The following is a 20,516-nucleotide window of genomic DNA, read 5'->3' as shown; positions in this document are numbered from 1 at the left end:
GATCTGCTAGTCGTTGTTCACTAACATTTGAATCTGGATATTGTTGTTTCCATAATTCATACATTCGCTTTAAATAGCCTCTTTTTTCTGGCTCTGAGTTGTAGTAACAGGCCATTATGGCACGGTTTTCATCTGCACTATATTTTTGTCGTTTTGTTGGCTGGTCCACTTGTAGCCCACTTGTCGACGGATGTCCAGGGACCCCAACATCCGCCGCGGCCCTTGTTAACCCGCGCGACGACCGATGCGGTATGGAATTCTTATTTGTTTTTTTCACCATATTGTATGGGTTGGCGGGGGGTTTTTTACGGGACCAGATGCCAACCTGACCCCAACCCTCCTCCTTTCTCATCCGGGCTTGGGACCGGCAACGGCGGAGTTGTTGTTGTTGTTGTTGTTGTTGTTGTTGTTATTATTATTATTATTATTATTATTATTATTATTATTATTATTAAGCTATTTGGCAGTCAAAGCCAAAGAAGCCAAAAACATGTGCACCTTGAAAAGGACAAGCTGAAGTTCTGAGAGAATAGTATTTACAGGTTTTAGATTAGGGAATCTGAATAAAAAACTAGCAAGGCTGGATTTAAAGTTTGGGCTTGTGCTTTGGTCTCTGTATTATTCTTTATTTCTAAGGGGAATTTTATGAGAAAGTTTCCATATTGCACCATCACATATCTTCAAAAATAACATCGCTTATTCTCTAACTTCAGCTTTATATTCTCCAATTCTCTGATTGCATGTGTAGAATTTACCTTTTGGATTGTACTTCATATAACCAGTTACAGTATTTCTAAATATTAAGTGAAAATAATAGACCGTGAAGGAGGCAACTAAACTTCATAAGGAGACTGTAGGTAGATATACTGAGGGAGTGTAGGCAGTTCTGACGGAGGCTGAGGAGGAGCAGCTGTAAATACTGTGTGTGTTACCATTTTACCAGATTATAATTCCAATAGAAAATGCTGATTCTTAGATCTCTAATTTCTAATACTTCCTTTTTTATGTTGCATTGTTAAGATCTGCTGTTTGAGAAGGAGGAAATACTTTAGTCAACTTGGCCTTTTTTGTATTAGCATTTTGCTTTCCTTGTGACAGGAAGTGCCGTTTCAGTGGCATATATGGGTGGGCCAACCAAGCCATTTATTGTCTTGAAACCTTTATTTTGTAGTCTTAATACTTGAAGGGTTTCATTGTGCTTATTCTTAGAGACTGATCTCCACCTCCATTGTGAACGAATGAGCCTGTGTTTCTACAAATTGATGAGCGGATTTTATCTCAGAGTTTGCCCCTGGATCCTGTACACTGCAAGGATGCCTCAGGGGTGGCTGAATGAAAATCAGTTTTATTTAAGGATTTGTATAGCCACCCATATTACGAAGCACAGCCCTGGATGACTCACAAACAATAAAAACACTTAACAGTAAACAACCATAATAAAAACTCCTAGGCCCCTGGGGCAATACTCTCCCACACATTAGCATACCGCCTTGTTGAGTTCCTTCTACCCCAATGCTTGTGGGCAAAACCAGCTCTTCAAGGCCTGATGAAGGTACAAAGTAGATGAAAGAATGGAGATGGTGACAGACAAAAGAGGGAAAGAAGAATCACTGCTGACATTGTCCATTTTTTTTTCTTTTTCTTTCCAGTTTTTCCTACTTTGGCCCACCAGTTGGCCTGTTAAAATATTGTGTCCCAGTTATTCAGGAACAAATGAAGGGGAGAGCTTCTCTCTCCAGCCCTGGTTGTCTGGTTGGGAGAATAGTAGAAAGTCAGCAAGGTGTGTGGCTGGAAACTAATTACAAGGGACTTCGGGCAAGAAAAAAAATCACATCATCTTTTGAGTATGTAGGAGAGAAAGCATGTGTGTGTGTTCAGTAGTAGTGGTGCAGAGAAAGAGATATTGAAGATTATGAAATTGTTGAGGTTGATAGATGGGAGCTGGGAATATGGGATGAAAAATTGTTGGAAGTTGAGAATCTAGGATGAGAGTTGGAAAAACATATTTTAAAAGAGAACAAAGAGCAGCTTTGTGTTTTGTAATTCAGATACTATCTCTATCTTAATGTGCCAATTCTTGGGCAAGTTACTGGTTTTACGGCTTTATTTGAGACTGCTGCATCCTCCATTAAAGCTGGTTTGGACAATATCTGTATCAACTTGTACGAATTGCCCATTGATTCAGAAAGACTCAAGACAAAGTTGGTTGCACAGTACATGCAGAGATTAGTGCGTATGGTTCATGGATTGGATTGAGCAGCAGGATCATGTATTTCTGTTTCTCTGCAATGCAGTTTTGATCTGTTCAGCACCTTCTAGTCCACAAAGGCTTTTGTTACTGTATATATAAAGAGACTGAACCATGATCAAGGTATATAATTTACTCTGACATGTTGTATTGGACAGTAGGTCTAATTCTATTCTTTGGGCAGGTTTTATAAAAAAATCATAATAATCTGAAAGATGTATTTCTTTGTGACATGTGAATGCAGCAGCTAGAGTTATGTTACATTAACAGCAACAGCATGTTTGGGGGAGGCAGCAGGTGATATGCCAGAAGAGAGAATATAGAATTAAATGTATAGTATGAAAGGGATTGATAACTCATAATTGTCCTTATTTGGAAGAAGGAAGGCTAGATTTAAAACTACACTCTTCCCAGTCCATTATATTTCTCCCCCTACAATGGTGAATCCATTTTTAATGTGCCTTCCTTTTTTATTTTCCTCAATATATATCAGGGGCGTCAAACTCACAACGACACTTTGCCACATGATGTATCGTAACTTTTTCCCCCTTTGCTAAACTGGGGTGGGGATGTCCAACGCATGATGCATCCAGGCCACGAGTTCGACATCCCTGCTATAAATGTTTCCTTCCATCGATCTCCTCTAACCTTATATTGTCTTCATTTACAAACCCCAACATTGCCAAGTAGCATGTCCATTGGCTGCATTGGCTAGGGCCGTGTAGCTTGCTGTCTGCCCAATATAGTTCAAGAATTATCCAGGCTTCAGGATGGTATCTGCAATGCAACTCTGAGATAAATACAGAATTTGGGGAACTCTTAAGAGAAATTTCAGTTTTAATGAGTTTATTAAGGTAAAGTCTCACAATTTGAAATGCTTCTTTTCAGGTTTCTTGTCATGTGGGTTGAGATGGTATTCATGAGATAAGCTGCTAGCTGACTCATATGGCTTATATCGATTCTCCCTCCTATTACTTTCTTAGCTTTCCCTCAGTCCCATTGTTCAGGGCCAATAAAGGGCAGCAAACTGATAAGGGTTGTTTCAGATTAGCTTAGTTTGTTATAACTGAACATGATTCTTCTCTAGTAGATTTCCCAAAGTATCCCATGTCTGTGAAATAAGACATGTTTGTCATTCTAAAATTGAGTAGATAAAACATATTTCTAGGAAGTAGTAAACTAATAAAGAACCATTTAGAACCCCGGAACTAAGACCCGAACTAATGATGACTCTGAAAGAGTTCAAAGGAGGCAGGTTTATGGCTATTTCCATTTCCCCACTTTTAAGCAAGTTCCTATCTCTAGTGCTTTTAAATATTTTCATGTTTTAGGGATCATACTGAAACTCCTATAAGTCAATAGTATATAATGGGGGGGGGGGAAGTTCCCCTCCTGTTTTTCCCCCCAGAAAAGCATATGACTTTTACAAATTTTCAGTAAATGCCCTAGATTGGCTTTTGGGAAAGTTGGGAGAGTTGACTGTTTTTAAGCTTGCTTATGACAGTTTGCTTACATGTGGCTGTCCTGGAATATGAAGGTTTCTGGATTTGGGCAGTGCCAGCCAAAGAGCTGTTTTGAGGGCTCTTCCTCCAGGAAGACTATATTTCATAATTCAGGGACCGCTACAGAGAAGGCCTGTCTCTGAACACTGATGGGCTTTACATGGAGGGTACAGGCCCACTTTTTTGCCCCAGTAATGAACTCACACCTGATATTCTAGCACAGGGCTGTCAAACTCCCATGGGCAGGATGCGTCATGTGCTGGCCATGCCACGCTCATTTAGCGAAGCAGGAAAAGTCCTGATACGTCATGTGATGTTGCCATGACGTGAGTTTCACATCCCTGTTCCAGCAGAATCTCCATAACTGCTGGATTTGCACATGATACTGCCATGACTTACAAGTTGCAGTCACTGGATTTACACAAAATCCAACTTGTCACAATACTTCATCAAGTCGGGGTCCTATGTCCTCTTGAAAACTCCCCAAACAAAGCTGTTTAGTTGTGTGATTATAGCAGTGATACCCAGCTATTTTGAGCTGAGAGAAAAAAAAGATTTTAAGAATCTCCTTCAAGCTGGGCTTGATTCCTGCTGACTTAATGGACATGTCCCTATGCTGTTTTTGGCAAACGAAACAGAACTGAAGCGATTCAGTTCTGCTTAGCATTTTGAGATCAGCCAAATCAGCTGCTCAACCACCTGGCTGGACAAAATCTGATTCTGCAGAAACATTTTTAAGGCTGTCTTCAAGGACGCCAGGACGCTTGTACTCATGGTTTCAAGAAAAGAGAGAAGGGAGTTTTTCAGAATTGTGTATCCCTTTTACATGTTGCATTGAGAGGAAATGTTATCCTATGCAGATTTAACAGCCTCTATTTTTGGCATTCTGCAGGTAAACTCAAATTTTCAGGCTGAACAATTCCAAACCATTAGCTCTCTATTAGGGAGCATTTAAAGTGTCAGAAGTAGCAAAATGGATTTAATTGCAGGATAAATTTATGTTTGTCAGACTAAATAACAATTGATCTGAGGTGGAGATTTAAATGATATTTTAATTAATGAAGTCCAATTTGCATTTTGTGATATGTACTGAAATCTTCAATAGATGTAGGTCAGGGATTTAAACAGACTGAACATAGACATCATTTACTGCTATTTATGTGACAGCAAAAAAGAGACTTCAGCAAGCCATCATGGTAGTAGGTGCCTATCCTTGTGATGTACGTCTAGAGCCTCCTGTCAATCAGCTATTCTTCTATGTGCTTTGCATCAACTCTTATTCTAGGAGCAGAAAACCAAAAAGTTTAAAAACTATTCAATTTTTAAAAGCTCACTGAGGTATCTAACTGCTACTCAGCTCCTCTGAGAGGAAGTGATTCTGAATAATTTATATGAAATTCTTCTAAACGTCAGTGGCTTGCTTGTGTAGGAATAGGCTCACCTTTGTCTTTCATAGGACATTTTGTTGGGCAGAATAGGAAAAAAAACTTATTTTCGTTTCTCAGGACATGGGGCTGCTAATAAGCAGAGCCTTGTTGAAACGCAATTTCCCTCAGTGTGAAAAACACAGAGGCTGGGTTACTCACCATCTTCACTTTTGCTTGCATAAATTGCCACAGAGCAAAGCTTCCCCCATTCATAAGAAACAGGCCTTTGCAATTACAGGAATTAAGCCGTACATGGTTAACTGCTGGGTACCAATAACTTTCACCTATCCCTGGTGGCACTTTAGTCTTGAGAGTAATCTTCCTTCTGTATTCTTATTCATTAACTAGATTTGATTATAGCTCCTGGTAACAACTGAGAATGTTTGGATAGCAGGGCTGTTTCCTTTGGCTTCCAGAATATTCAGGATGAAAGGCATAAAGGTTTCTGAAGGTCCCCTGAGCAGTGTTTGCAAATGGGTTGCCTAATTTAGAGTTGCCAGAGAACACCCAGCAACGTATCAGTCCTTCACCCCACTCCATTAGCCTTTGTTTGCTATTCACAAAATAGGATAGTATCAACACATTCAATGAGGCAGAAGCTCTCACCTGAAGAAAGCAAGCTCATGGCTGAGCATCTGTGACACGGGAAAAAGAGATTTCAAAGCTCCGCTTAGGAGAAATATCCTCTGGATTGGCAGCAACATTTTCTCGCAGCCTCAAGAGAATTGTTTCCTAGGGCAACATATTATCAAGTGAATCTCTTCTCAAGCTTTGGAGAATTTGCAAAAAAAAAAAAAGATTTGTGGTATCAAATTTTAAGTGGGGTTTTTTGGTACATATTTTTCAGTTGCCAGAAATTAACACTGGCTCAAAGTCACTCACTCCATAAAAAAGTGCCCATAATAAACCTGTAGGGAAACAGCACACCCTACCCCTCCTGAGATTCTCATGGTTCCTACCTTCATAATGTTCAAGAAGTCTCAGAAGCTTTGGCTGTTCCCCCAGGTTTTGGGCTAGGATGAGTGCTGAGCCCCTGTAGAATTTTAACTATTCGAGGAATTGCCATTTTTTGACATACACAGTTTGCATCTCTTACTGTTTTACTGTTCTGTTTACTGCTGTATTCCAACTGAGTGTTATGGACTTCGGCAGCCTTATAAATCCAATAAATAATAAATCTGCATATACATTTTACAATGATGTTCACCTCTAGCTTGACAGTAGCATCTCCCTCTGTGATGAATCATAAACTCAAGAAGGTCATGCATTTTGACAGAACCAAAGCCAATCTCTAAGTAGAAAGGAAAAGAAAACTTGATTTAATTACCATATTTTTTGAAATATAAGATGCACCTTTTTCCCTCAAAAAAGATGGTGAAAATCTGGGTGTGTCTTATACACTGAATGCAGCATTTTTGGCCTGCCCCATTCACCAAAATGGCCGTGCATAGCCTTTATGAGGCTTCCAGAATGCTGCTGAGGGCTGGGGAGGGCAGAAATGAACGAAAAATCGGAAGTTTTTTGCTCAATTTTGCCCCCCCGCCAGTCCCCAAGAGCACTCTATAAGCCTCAGAAAGGCTATGCATGCCCTTTTGTGACTTTTTTGGAAGGTCTGCAGAGTGCAAAAACTTTTTTTAAAAATTTGCCTCTTCAAAATCTTGGTGCGTCTTATACTCCGAAAAATACAGTAATCACTTTTTTTTTAATGCGTGTGTGAAGAGAATGCTGACCCATTCTTGGATCTACCGTACCATCATCAGATGGGAAATGAATGCCAAATAAAACAAGCATATAAAATAATGCTTGTCCCCTTTTCTCACGCTCCTGAGTTGCAGTGGCCTCTCTTCACTCTCCAATATATTCTGTTGGCACAATAGAAGCAATACTATGAAAGCCCCAAAGAGATTGTCCAGGACATCGCCTAATTAGGGTAGAAATCTAAAGATGCGTCCAGCAAATTTGCTCAAATCTCTCTCTCTCCTGGGGACAATAAACTGCAATTCATCTTTAGGTATGAATGCCAGTTTTCAAGCATCATCCATTTTCCAGTGAAACAGCCAACTTCGAGCAAAACCTGCATATTACTATTCACTAATGAATGAATAGGAACTTTTCAAATCCACAGGATGCTGCCATGGCTTGGCTGTGCTTTATTTCACTAAGTAATGGACAGAAACACGTTGATCCATTTCTCCTCTCCTTAGTTTCTTTGCAAGGTTTTTTTGCAGTTGCTTTTAAAGTTGTTTGATGTTTGTGTTAAAACATAGACGACACCTGTATCCCTTTTGCCTACAGGATAAGGTGTTTCATCTATTTTTAAAACCCAGTACATTGGCATCTGAATAATTGGTGACGCACAGACACTTACTGTTCTACAGTCCATGTGTTAAATCAGGATCAAATTTGCAAGCCTGAATCAAGATACTTTATTGCTTGAAGGCTCATCCCTTAACCAACATTTTTCTTCATCATTCTTGCTTTCACCATTCAGACATCAATTCCTCTTTATATCTCTCTTCCCTTACCTATGTTACTGACCCAAATAATAGCTTTCAACCCAAATAATCTTCATTCTGCCAAATGAGCCAGCCTAATTAGCTGCTAGTTTAACCCTTCAGTATCTCATCAATTAATTACTTTTGATCAGGGCTGTCAAACTTGTGGCCCGCAGGCCGGATGCATCATGCGCTGGCCACGCCCAGTTTAGTGAAGGGGAAAAAAGTCCCGATACGTCACATGATGATGATGTGATGACGTGAGTTTAACAACCCTGCTTTTGATAATTAATAAATAGATACAAGACTTTTCTATTTAAAACCCACCTTATAATCTCTCTTTTTCTGAGATAGCTGGCAGCTTTCATATTTTCCCAGGTAAATGCATTTTAAATTAATCCCTTTTGTTCCCTTTAACTGGAAGCTAAGGTTACATTGTTTCCAATTGTATGTTTGAGTATTCCTTCTTCATTAAAACAAGCAATTGACATGCTGTACCTCTGGCAAGAAAGGAACATGTTTCCTGATAAATGTTTTGTCCATGCAAGCCTTTTTAAACATACCAAGTATAAAAGTATACAACACGGACTTTCCTCAACTCAGAGTCAAGTGATTCAAACCAACAAAATTGGCAACCCGATAAGGATCTATGTGTGTGAATATTTTAGTTTCCAATCTTAACAGGTTTGATTAAGAAACTACCAAGTCTGATGGTTGCTTACTAAATAGGTACAAAAATTAATTAGGCATTTGCACACCTATTGTTAAATATGAAAAAGAATTTTGTTTATATCGTCGCAAGACAATATTCTGATTTAGATATGGTTACAGACAGTTTGGTGTGGATGCAGTATACCAGTGGAACTATTTTTTGACTGAGAGATTTATTATTGTGTTGTGTTGACCGTTGCTTTGAGACTGCCTCCTCGATGCCTTGTGCATCTAATTAGCTACTTAGCTTTTGCCAGCTCTCTTGTAGACTAAAGGGGAAGGAAAACAGTTCAGGTTTCTCAGTCACCTGGTCTCTTCTCATTTACTCTAGGGAGAGCAAGCGAGTGAAATTTCCCAAGACAGATGGAGAGGGCCTTCATTGGACAATCCCACAACAGGATAAATGTAATTTCTGTGGTTGACAAAACCAACTACTAATTCAGCAGGTCTCTGGCTCTACAGTTCTATGTTAAAACTGTAACCTGTCCTTGCCCCCAACTGTGGCAAGATTTTGCAATGCAAAGTACATTTCCTTTGTTCTTGATGTATCAGCACCTTTTGACCTCATGATTTCCAATTTCTCTTATATTACCCAAGAGCGAGCTGTAGATTATCGTTACACACGACTGAGTTTCTTAAAAGTTTGTTTGCCATTGTTGTTGATTGTTAATCTGCTTTCTGTTATCAGCAGGCCAAAATTGAAGGCTAGCTTTGCATTTTGCTTTTGAGTCTTATGAAATGCACGGTGGAAGAAATTGCATTTCCCCCCCTTATCTAGAGAAATAATGTGGAGGCAGGGCAGTTTATCCAAAGTAAATAGCAGAACATAAATGTTCACTTCATAGATATTATCATGAAAATCATACTGTGTCAAAGATGAAATGGATTGAGAGGTTGCAGTTTTTCAAGTTTATTGTAGAGCAAACTGGATTTCTTTGAGAGACTCATAAAACCACGTCTTTCCTTTTTATAGGTCTGTGCATTGTGACATAATTTCACAAACAAACTCCTTCTATAAAGAATATGCAAGACTCAGACATTGATAGTATTGGCTGTCCTTACCTTAATTGCCTTCTGATAGATCTAAACCAGGAGTAGCTAATTTAATTTGGACAGTATGCCAGTAATTAGCTGTGATTATGAGTGGCTGTACCAGAAACAAATATTTTGCCAGATTAAATGGAGAAGAAAAGTACATGAAATGCTGGGCTCTAAAAAAAAAAGCAGTGCCCTTGAAAAGTCAGTCTTTGAATTTTGTAATGAGTCATGAACAGGTTACCTAAAGTGGCATTCCAGTAAATTACTCCAAGTTACCGTATTTAGCTATATGGTCCTGCTGAGCCATGAAATAGACGATGATATACTGTAGCATTGGAGAGATAGAAAGCACAGGTTGGGCCTATCCTATGGCCAGGTTTCCATATCTACCTAATTCTGTTTGGTATATGTGCCACATTTACCAATCTATACCCCAAGTACAGCTCTTGTTATCTTAAAAACGGCCAGGTAAATAACTATAGGAGATTATTGAATAGTAAATACGTATATACTTAGTTTTTTAAAGAATATCTAGAACAGTCTTTTTTTCATTACAGCTTTCTTCTCACTGCTATGGATGCCAGAATTGTTTGCTCATCAGGTTACTTTCTGCAGGATGGCATTCCTCAAATTACCATATTTTGAATATCCTCTAGGATATTCATCTAGGATGAATATATCCTCTAGGATAGGTCTAGGAACAAATGTGTAACAAATGTATTTTCCCTTTATTAGCCTACAATGTAGAGTCTCCATTCAGTTGACCTTGCCACCTGGTGACTTTATGGACATACCTAAGCAGTTTGCTTGGTAAAATTGGTTTTCTATTAACATCTTCTAAGAAACCAACATTGTATTTTTTTTTAAAAAAGAGAGTAATTAAAAGAGGATATTTCCTTAATGCAGTTAAGTGCTTGTTTGGATCATTTGGCAGATGTAATGGGTAATGTAAAATTAGAAAATCTGTGAGCCGAAACTGATTTACAGAATGATTGTATTGTTTTATCAGTAGCTTTAATGGGACTGCGGGTCTTACATTTTAGAAACTCTCATATATGCTAGGATAGTGGATCATGCAGTTGTTCAATACAGAGGTTGCTAGGCAGCTAGAGAAATGGATTTATATGGCTAGTTAACTAGAAAAGACTTTTTTCATGGATATAATGTACAGAAAACAAGTAGCAGGAGGATTGGGGCTTGAAAGCATAGATGCATATCCTGATCCGGCTCCAGTGAGATAAAATCTATGCAGACAATAGATCCAAAGAGAACAAAACTAAGAGAGCGGAAAATTGTTTTGATGTCTTTTTCTTATGGAACCTATACAGGTAGAACAGCATATACATATAGCTGTTCCTTGCAAGGACTCCTGAATTTTAGAATTCCTGTATGTATAGATTTCTCACAGATTTCACAATGAGCACATTTGTTTTCTTTGAAAGTAGGCAAAAGCAGTCTACCACTCCTCCCCAAGGTTTTCGCACCAGCCACCCCAAGGAAAACCTTTCAGTTCCAGCCGGTGTGAGCCCACAGGCACAGGGCACCGAGGACCCTTTGCCTCACTTCGCGACTCAGACAAAACGGCGGCAGGACCCTCTCTCCCAGCCGGGCTCTTCTCTCTCGCTCTTCATCTTGATGATGTTACTGCAGTTTGCCAGACACGGATGGAAGGAGGTAGCTGGAGCTGCGCCAAGGTGGCCCGGGCGGGCAAAAGAGTGAGCGAGCAATAGAGGATCACGCAGCGCAGGAGGAAGGCGAGGCCGCGATCCAGGAGCTGCACAGTCGAGCACTGGTTCAGCTAGTGGGAGCGGCAGTGCCTGGCTGAGGCTGAACAGAATGACCGCAGCAGCCTAGGTGGCGGCGGGGGCAGCTCTCTGCCGCCCGAACTGCAGGATGACAAGGTGGCCACCGCTGTGCTGCCACCCCGCACCTGGATCCCAAGCAGCAGAAGCTCCGGCACCTCTTCCAGAACTCGGCCACCGCCGTGGCGCAGCTCTACAAGGGTGAGCCGAGAGCCCCCGCCGCACGTGTAGAAGCCCTGACATGTGTCAACACCGAACAGGAGACCCTCCCAGGAGTCGCAACTACACCCAGGGCCCAGGCACCCTCGACTCCCACCCACCCCAACCCTCCACTCCTTGAGGTTTTCGCACCTGCCACCCCAAGGAAAACCTTTCAGCTCTGAATGGTGTGAGCCTGCAAGCGGTAGGGCACCGAGGCCCCTTTTCCTCACTTTGCAACTCAGACAAAGCGGCAGCAGGGCCCTCTCTCCTGGACGGGCTCCAGCTGGTTTGCTGCTGCCCCCCCCCCACACTTAATTGTGGCCATGCGGCCCTGTGCTTTAGCGAGCCCGGGATTCTGGTGAAGGCCACAAAAGATCACAGGAATCTCTTATAGTGCAGGGCCATGGCAGGCCACACCAGCTGGCTTGCCGCCACTGCTCCCCCGCGCTTACTGGCAGCCATGTGGTCCTGCGCTATAAGCAAGCCTGGGATCCTCGCAAAGGCTGCAAAAGATCACCGGAGTCGCTTATAGTGCAGAGCCGTGGCAGGCCGCTCCAGCTGACTTGCTGCCCCCCCCCCGCCACATGCATAATTGCAGCTTACTTACCTAAGGGAGGCAGCAGTAGCAGCAGGGAAGGCAAGCGAGGATCCGATCAGCTAGCGAGCGACGACGTGAGAGCCAAACAGGAAAAAAGGTAAGTGGGCCGTCTGTGCTGCAGTTTAAATAGGGCTCTTAGAGGCAAAAGATTTATACGATCTGAAGAGAAACCAGAATAGCTTTCTTCAGAGCCAGATTTAACATTCAGCACTCCTCCAGGGCAGGTATAAGAGAACACCTATAGCAGAACACGTTTGTATATGTGGTAAAGGAGAAGTGAAAGATAATTTACATGTTCTATTACACTGCGAGCTATACAGAGCTTGTAGGTCTGCACATATTCTCCCCTTATTAGTGAGATTGCCAGGGAGGGCAGACCATTTTTATCTAGGCTTTCTCCTCCAGGACACTAACCCAGTTACCATGTATGCAGTGGCAAAGTTCTGTGCTGCTGCAATGTCCCTAAGAAAAAAATTGGCTACAGAAGTATAGTACCATCTTGTACCAATTATCTGGACATACCTCTAACAATCTTTGGACCATTATGTTATTATCCACTTTTAATGTTAATACTTTTTAATTATATTTTAATGTTAGTATTTTTTGATATAGTGTAAAAACTAATGTGTATTGCTGGTCTTTGACCGTAATAAAGATTTTACTTACTTACTCTTAGAGGCGGGGCGATTGGTGAGCCAGCCAATGTGAGCGGCGGATGGGGCAAGCATGGTGCAGATGGGCGGGGCGGGTGAGCGAGTGGCGACGATACGGGCAGGGTGAGCAAGCGAGTGGCAACCAGATGGGCGGAGGGAGCAAACAAGTGGGGAGGAGGCAGGCTACTGGACGAACAGGTTCCAAAAGGTACGCTAAATTTAATGAACGGGTTAGCAATAGCAATAGCAGTTAGACTTATATACCGCTTCATAAGGCTTTCAGCCCTCTCTAAGCGGTTTACAGAGTCAGCATATCGCCCCCACAGTCTGGGTCCTCATTTCACCCACCTCGGAAGGATGGAAGGCTGAGTCAACCTTGAGCCGGTGAGATTAGACCCGCTGAACTGCAGATAACAGTCAGCTGAAGTGGCCTGCAGTACTGCACTCTAACCACTGCGCCACCTCGGCTCTCAGGTTCTGGCGTACTGGTGCGAACCGGGAGAAACCCACCTCTGTTGAGAATTCCATGCTTTGAAGCACATAACTAGGCTACTAATAAATCTTTAACTAAATTAGTTGATAGATGATCAAGCAACCCTCTAGCTGATATTCAGGAACTATTTATCCCTTCCTCCTCCCCTTTCTCTCTCACACACACTTATTTTGTTTGGATCCTTACAATTGTAGAATTAGAGTTAGGTATGTGGACCTATACTATCCACAACAACTGCTTTTACCACCGTCCCTTTTCTTTACTAGTTGAAATCTCCCTGCAAGTATCATCACATCATTGCAGGCTTTAAATTTCATCTTCTTTGCTCCAGTGTACCCCCCTTTCATTCTCTCTGGCCCTTACATTACTATTTAAAGGAAATCTGGAGCGGGGGAGGCTGATGCTGAATCAACTCTCTTGTCTGATAAAATCATCTCTTTGTCCTTTCTTGAAGATGTTTCAATAATTTGTATGGTGACCATAGGGATGTCTTGGGCTTCATTAGTGGCTTCTAGGCCACAAAAGTATGTGCTTTGATAAAATATTGCCTGAATCTTTTCCCTCAATTACCAAACTAAAACAGTAGCTTTATTATTGTTTGAGGCAGCAAGAGAAAAAGGAATGATTGTAATACATTGGAATAGTATCTTTTTCACCATATTTCCTCTTTCAGAGATTTTGTTCTCTTATAATAGAGACAGCGGGCAATTATTCTCCTTTCTAAATGTCTTAATGCTACTCTCTGGACAAAGTGGCCTCATCTATAACTTGATTTCCTATTTCTCAAAATTACCCCCAACATTTTTGGCAAGTGTGAATCTGTATTACTGGCAAACTCCATTTTGTTTAATATTGTATTTTACAAGATTGTGTTGAACAACTGGACTATGAATCAGAAGCAGCTTTGATCAGCAAGTGATTGAATTTCTTTTCAGATTAGGGAGAAGTATTATTTTAAGGAGCCGTTATGTAATTCTCTGGTAGTTTCCTGCTTATGAATCTGATTAATTGTTGCTCCAAGTAATAATACAACTGACATGAAGCTACATGTCTCTCTGTTTATCATAATATTCCTCGGGTATTCAACAAAATGTTTAAATAAGGAATTTTCAAATTAGTCCTTAGTAATTTTAATCTTGCCTTTTAAGGTCAGAAGTGGTTCAAGAATTCATGACCAAAAAGATAACCATGAGTTTCTTCCAGGTGTTTTATGGACATGATCTGGGGATACATATTAACCTGGCTTTTATTTTGTAGCAGAAGTGATTTGAGCTGCTGCTAAGATATATTTCTATTCTGTTGCTTTGGATCTGCGTATGCTGGACATTTGATGACCAAGCTTCTTTTTGTAGGGAAGTTTATGAAGAATGTGATAAGGCAACAGGTACAGAGAATCCTGGAAGAAGTACAAATGCTCTAGATGCATAAATGTCAGGATTCAGTTCTGGGGATAAAATTTAAATCCCATTGACTGCCCTCCTGGATGAGTTTTAGCAGCACTTGGATAAAAGGGTGGTGGGCGTTCTCATTTTGTTACACATCTTAGTGGCTTTCTGTCTATCTTGTTTTATATTGTACATGAAGTTACTGGGAGAGATCTTGCATTGGTCTGGGATAAAGTAGTATCACTATGATAATGTTATCCAGCTATTTACAATATTTCCACAATAAGGCAAGTGGGAGATATAGTGGAAGTGCCGAGGCTCAGATTCAATGGTAGCAAATTGGAATGGGTATGTATTGAAAAACCCACAGATTGCCAGATTATACATATAATCCTCAATTTACAACAGTTAATTTACTGACTGTTCAAAATTACAACAGCACTGAAAAAAGGTGATTTATGACTGTTTTTCACACAACGGTTGGGGCATTCCCATAAGTAACAGGATCAAAATTCAGACATTTGGCAATTGACTCAGATTTATGATGTTTGTAGTGTCCTGGGTTCATGTCATCACCTTTTGTGACCTTCTGACAAGCAAAGTCAATGGGGAAGCCAGATTCACTTCACAATTGTATTATTGACTTAACCACTGCAGTGGTTTACTTAACAACCATGTCAAGAAAGGTTGTAAAATGCGGCAAAACTCACAAGAAATGCCTTACTTAGCAACATAATTTTTGGGCTCAATTTTGGTTGTAAATTGAGGATTACTTGTGCTATCTTCTCAATAGAAATGTGCTCTTCCATAGAAGAACAAGTTCACTTCATTTGGCCATCCTCCTGACCAGAAGCTCCCAGCTAGAAGATTATAATGGCACTGAAAAAGAAACTAATGGCCATTTTTCACACTTTACCACCATTGCAGCACCCCTAAGGTCATATGATCAAAATTCAGATTTTTGGCAATTAACTTGTATTTATGATGGTTGCAGTGTCTTGGGATCATATGATTACCTTTTGTGACCTTCTGACTAGTCAACGGGGAAGCCAGATTCACTTAATAATGGTGTTACTAGTTGTATTTAACAACTCTAGTGATTCGCTTAAGCATTGTGGCAAGAAAAGTCATAAAATGGGGCAAAACTCACTTAACAAATGTTTCGCTTAGCAACAGAAATTCGGGACTCAATTGTGATCATAATATGAGGATTAACTGTATTACTATCCTTTGAGAACCGAGGTGGCGCAGTGGTTAGAGTGCAGCACTGCAGGCTCCTTCAGCTGACTGCTAGCTGCAGTTTGGCAGTTCAAATCTCACCAGGCTCATAGTTGACTCAGCCTTCCATCCTTCCGAGGTGGGTAAAATGAGGACCCAGATTGTTGGGGGGGCAATATGCTGACTCTGTAAACCTCTTAGAGATGGCTATAAAAGCACTAAGTCTAAATGCTATTGCTATTGCTTTGGGATCTATAAGTATAATGCCAAACATGGTGGCTGATATTCTGAATAAGTTCTAATGACTAAGAGCCATAGAAATCTGAGAATCTGATACAAATTGTAACATCCTCTGATTATGCAAATTATGTACGTGCACACCAATTGTCACTGGTGCAACATTGGTGTGACATCTTTCCTAATTCATTGGACACCTCAGTTTAAAACTTCAGTCCCTCTGCTTGATTGTAAAAGAATTAGGACAGGCACGGAAGAAAGACTATTGCCGATTTTGGCAAAGCAGTCTAGTTTCCTATCTGTCCATTGTCTTTAAGCCAATGAAATTACTGTGTATTTATCACTGCAATTATTTGATTATTTTAATGTTCTCTGAAAAAATTCACAGTTGTGGCTTGCATCTTCTCCCTTTGTTTCCAGGTTATCCATTGGTACTTAAGGGTGGCACTAGAGATGTAACTTTTGTATGATTATCATACTAATTTCTCACTCAGTCAGGGAATCAATAATGTGTTATTTTAGTAATTCTTTTCTAGATTCTGCCTCTTGCTATTCATTTAGGAAATAATTCTACTTTCTGATCTGTTTTTCTTGTTGATGAATGTGTGAGAGGTAGGAGACAGAAAAAGACATTTGCTTTATGCTGTAGTTAACATATTGCTATCTGCTTTGCATTCTTTAAAAATAGCTGTTAATTAAACACAAGCATGGAAAATTCACACTTTTCATATAAAGATACAAACACAGTACCTTTTTAAAGAAAAGTTCCTAACAGTTTCAGAGAAGGATAACCATATTTTGCTATAATGGTCCATAAATAGTAAGCAACTCATTTGTATATCTCAGGTAACTTTGATCTTTAGTCCATTGAATAACTGAGGTCATAAATGTATCTTTTTGAAGGACAAGTCTGTTGGCAATCAGCCATCAGTTTCCATGTGACACTGAAGATCTGAAAAAAATCAGGTAAAAAAAAAAATCAGGAAAAATCACCAGAGAGCCAGTTTGGTCTAGTGATTAGGGCACTAGACTAGAAAGCTGGAAACCATGACCAAGGCAGTTCAGGTTCTCTCTTGCTCATGGAAGTTAGTTGGGCAACGTTGAACCAGTCACTCTTTCTCAACCCACAGGGTTGTTGTGCAGAAAATAGGAAGAGGGTGTGTTGGATATGTTAGCTGCCTTGAGTTATTTGTAAAAATAATATACCGGTAGGTGGAATACAAATAAATAAATTAATAAAATGGAAAAACTGTGTTAGCTAATTTGTGTAATGATGTATTTCCAGAATACAGTTAATTTAGGATACCAAAATTGAATGAAGTATTTTAGTAAAGGCTTTCCCTGTCCAGTTGCGTCCCATTCTAGTGGGCAATGCTCATCTTTGTTTCTTAATCGATGGAGCTAGCATTGTCCAAAAACATTTCTGTGATGATATGGCCAGCATGGCTATATGCCATGGGGCATGGAATGCTGTTACCTTCCCACCAAAGTGGTACCTATTTATCTACTTGCATTTGCATGTTTTTGAACTGCTAGGTTTGTAGGAGTTGGGACAAGGATTGGGAGCTCACCCCATCACACCACGTTTATAACTATTTACAAATTCTCAAATCTATTATTTTGGCTTCTACTTTTGGGAAGGCTGTTTCATTCCATTTTATATATTCTTACCTGATATTAATTCTCTGGATTTAAGCAGCAACAAGTCATGTTCAACCTCTGTTGGTTTTGCTAAGCCAAAACCAGTATTTTCTGGCTTTCTAAGAAAACAGCAGAGAAGGGATCTGATATTTCTGAAAACATTTTTGGCAGTCACTCATTCAAATGCTAACTAGATATTGGTCAGGTGCTGCCCTCTGCTGAGATAAACTCCCCTTCAGTTTAATGTAAAAAAAGTAGGGTGTTTACCTCGTTGCAGGATTATTGGACTGATCAAATCTAGAAAAGAGACCTTGAATTTGGCAATTTGTTACAGTTTTTTTAAAAAAGATCTTCAGTATTTGTGCCCAAAGCATTTGCAGTGGGATTTCCAAATGAATGCTGTAACAAAATGGACTATGTTTCTTTGATAAAGTATTATCCTTTCTATAATAAAAAGGGGCCAAAGGTTAATCACTCCCAACTAATATGTTATTTCAGAAAGTTCTACAGATTTTCCTGCTCTTGTGAAGACTGAAGAATGTGAAAGAGCTCCTTTGTAGAACTGAGAGGTAGGAAAAGGAATGTGTGAAAACAAAAGGGGGCAACAAGCCTAAATAGGAATGTGGGACTGCAGCTATGGATTCTTGAGTCATTGAGTTACAATTCCTTTCTGACTAATATTAGGAGACAGTTAAGGCCCCTTAAGGACTTCTGCAGAGAGATAGGATGATTGGGATAAATGTGTGGAGAAGTGGGATTACTTCTAAGGTCAGGAATGGGCAAGCTTTTTTTTGTCAAAAGCAGCAGAGCTAATTGACTGTATGAAAAGAAGGAACAATGCAAGGAATAGGAGTGGAGCTGAAAGTAGGACAAGATATTATTTTTCTCTGTCCTCTCTTCTTTTTCTGATAACTTACTTTTGACCTACTTCTTCTCTTCTTTTTCTCAATATCATCTCTCCCAAGGAGAAGGATGGCTAGTGAAAAAGAGCCCTTAGCCAAAGTCTGCAGAGATTCCTGCAGAGGACTGTTGAAATGAGGCTTTAGGGCACATATCCTAGCTCAAAGAAGCCAAGAGGCTGAATATGAACTAGAGGAAAAAGATTTGCCTGGTGGTTTACTGATTAAAAGTGAAGTTCGTCTAAACCAGATTGAGCGTGGAATGTACTAGTCCATTGTGAATTAAAATGTGCTGTACAGTTAATACCACAGGAGCTTAATTGGACAATTCACTGGATTAAAGCTTATAAATGGACTAGTTTGAGATAAATTTAGCTGTCATTGTGGATCTCTTCTGGGAGTGCCTCCTAGAAGACAAAGAGTTTTATAGTTGAATCACAACAAGAGAAGTTACTGTCAGAAGTTTTTTCTTCCTCATGACATGGGTAGCAGAAGTTCAGCAGAGGAAATTAACTGATTCTGGCATTTAATGCTAGAAAAAGTTACCTTTCAAATGCTTATACTGTATGAGTATAGTTTACATTTATTTGTTAATTTGTTTAAGATATTTCTTTGCTGCAACAATCAAAATGACTCTAGGCAGCTTACAGAGAAAAAAATACAAAATTAAACATACCCAATTTAAAATAAGATAAAATAAAAATACAACCGCACTACAAGTAAATCCAAATACATGTTGTTTTTACTAGTTGTTTGGGCAATAATTTTATTCATATTCTGGGAATGAGCTTTTTTTTCCAAAAAGCTTTCCCCAGCCTTCAATAAAGAAAAACAAATCTGGAATAATTTTGAAGTCATCTTAGTGTCAGCAAGATACTAAAATGCATATGAGTAAATTTAATGTTTGGCGGTTATATTATAACTGTAGTCATTTGTGTTTGGCTCAAACGTGTAAGGAAGGATAATACTACTCAGAAAAGTTTCAGATGGATGTTCAGAAGCATATTCCAAAAAGGTTGCTTATGAATCAGGTGATTCTCCTCAAGGATGGTAGGAAAGCAATCATCTAAGTACTATTGCTATAGTATATGGGATACTTTACAAAGAACAATTTTAATTTGCTTCTTTCTGAGATATTTGCAATAAGAACTGTTAACAGTTTGCCACTTTGGATGAACATTTTGGACACTTGCATATAGATCTTTATTAGATTACAGCTTTCTAATTTTCGAGGGCAAATTTGTAATGTTGAGAACATATTATCCATATCTTTGCAAAACATCCATCATTCTCAAAACACTCGTTTTTCAGAAAGCAAGTTGAGATTATTCTCTTCCTTCAAACTTAATATTGCTACATGGGCTCATGTTCACAAAGACGCTGAGCAGCAATTGTCTATCATTTTATTTTCTAAAAATGCCTTTGGTCGCATGGGAGATAAAATAATTGTGACTGATGCATTACTTTATGAGGATAAAAGCTGCGACTTGCTATCTCCCAATGTAAGTTGGGATTCTAGACAGCTTGACAGCAAACGTTGACCCATGTCATGCATCACTGTAAGTATCTTAACCATAGTTCAGTGGACAAGCTGCAGCTGCCTGGTCTCACAGGATGCCCTCAGCCAAAAATTGTGACAAGAAACTCTATAGCAATAACGTTGCAAGCCTTGTGACTTTTTGCAGAACTTATGACGGCTTGTTTTTTATCATCACCATATACAAAGACCACATTCTCTTTTAGAATGTATTGCAGTAACTCCCAAATTCCTCATGTCCCTGAAAGGGAACAATGTGACTCATTCCAAAGGTGCCATTGCAAAGAGGCTCAAGGAGAAAGGATGGCTTGCTGTAGCAAAGCAAACAGCTGGCTGTCACTGTGCCTTCTGCATTTGCAGCTCTTGGAATGTGAATTTTTCTGAGAATAAATGAGAGGATCTGAATCATCAGATGGGAACTGGTGGTTGAG

The 20,516-nt window shown here is 39.9% G+C and overlaps 1 protein-coding gene across 2 annotated transcripts in view; it reads left to right on the top strand.

Moving 5' to 3' along the window:
• SLC25A22 (solute carrier family 25 member 22) overlaps nucleotides 1–20,516 on the top strand; it is a 67,967-nt gene that overhangs the window by 7,718 nt on the left and 39,733 nt on the right. Inside the window, exon 1 of one of the 2 annotated variants that reach the window (XM_032221403.1) lies at nucleotides 18,123–18,218. The exons of the other annotated variant lie outside the window; for it this stretch is intronic. The gene's annotated coding sequence lies outside the window, so the exon portion shown is untranslated. Of the gene's footprint in view, nucleotides 1–18,122; nucleotides 18,219–20,516 lie in introns of those variants that run through there. 2 annotated transcript variants of the gene reach the window in all.

Source organism: Thamnophis elegans, chromosome 1, assembly GCF_009769535.1.
Source record: "Thamnophis elegans isolate rThaEle1 chromosome 1, rThaEle1.pri, whole genome shotgun sequence".
NCBI classification, from domain to species: domain Eukaryota; kingdom Metazoa; phylum Chordata; class Lepidosauria; order Squamata; family Colubridae; genus Thamnophis; species Thamnophis elegans.
Note: the sequence above shows the minus strand (reverse complement) of the source record. Positions and strands in the feature narration are given on the sequence as shown.